This window comes from Pteropus alecto, unplaced genomic scaffold, assembly GCF_000325575.1.
Source record: "Pteropus alecto unplaced genomic scaffold, ASM32557v1 scaffold30, whole genome shotgun sequence".
Taxonomy (NCBI): Eukaryota; Metazoa; Chordata; class Mammalia; order Chiroptera; family Pteropodidae; genus Pteropus; species Pteropus alecto.
The window spans coordinates 2,861,293-2,862,003 of record NW_006429782.1 but is presented as its reverse complement, the minus strand read 5'-3'; positions in this window follow the sequence as shown (position 1 = coordinate 2,862,003).

The window sequence follows — 711 nt, the reverse complement described above, 5'->3', positions numbered from 1 at the left end:
TTGACAGGCCGTGCCGGTGCCCTCCTCCCCTGCCTCCCCGCACCCCGGCCCCGCCATTGACCGGACTCCCGGTCCTTCCATTTCTTTCCTCGGCTTCCCCTCCTCACTCGTTCTCCCCGCCTGCCCCCTCCTCTGCCCGGGCCACGTCTCAGCCTCTCTCCGGCCCGACCTCGCCTCCCATCCCGTCGCTGCCCGAGCCATCTGGCTCTGGCCCCCTTCCGGGGTGGCTGCGCCCCAGACGCCCTTCTTTCTCTGCGGGCTCCGTGGGTCCCCACTTTCTCCCCCTCCCCATACAAACACACGCTCCCTCTATGAAATTAGAGGCCGTCTCCCTGAGCTGCTTCCTGCCTCCTCTCCTGCGCTTGGCCTCCCCGCACCCACATCCCCACAAGGTCCAGCCCCTTTTCTCAGATTCCCGCAACCCGCCCCCAGGCCCGTCCAGCCGCCCACCTCCCACACGGTTTTCAGACCAGCCTCGACACTTCCCCATCCATGCTGCCGCCGAGCCATCGGAAGCAGCCTGTCCCCGCTACCCCTGTCAACCCTCCCATCCCCCACCGTGAGGAAGTCGCTTGCCTCAGCGACAAGAACGAACCTGCTTTCGAGGAGTTGGGACTAAAGCCCAGACTTGCACTGTGGTCACCAAACCCTGTCGTCCCTGGCCGAGCCCTGGGGGAACTGGGCTGCGTGGGAGAACTTTTCTCTTAGCAG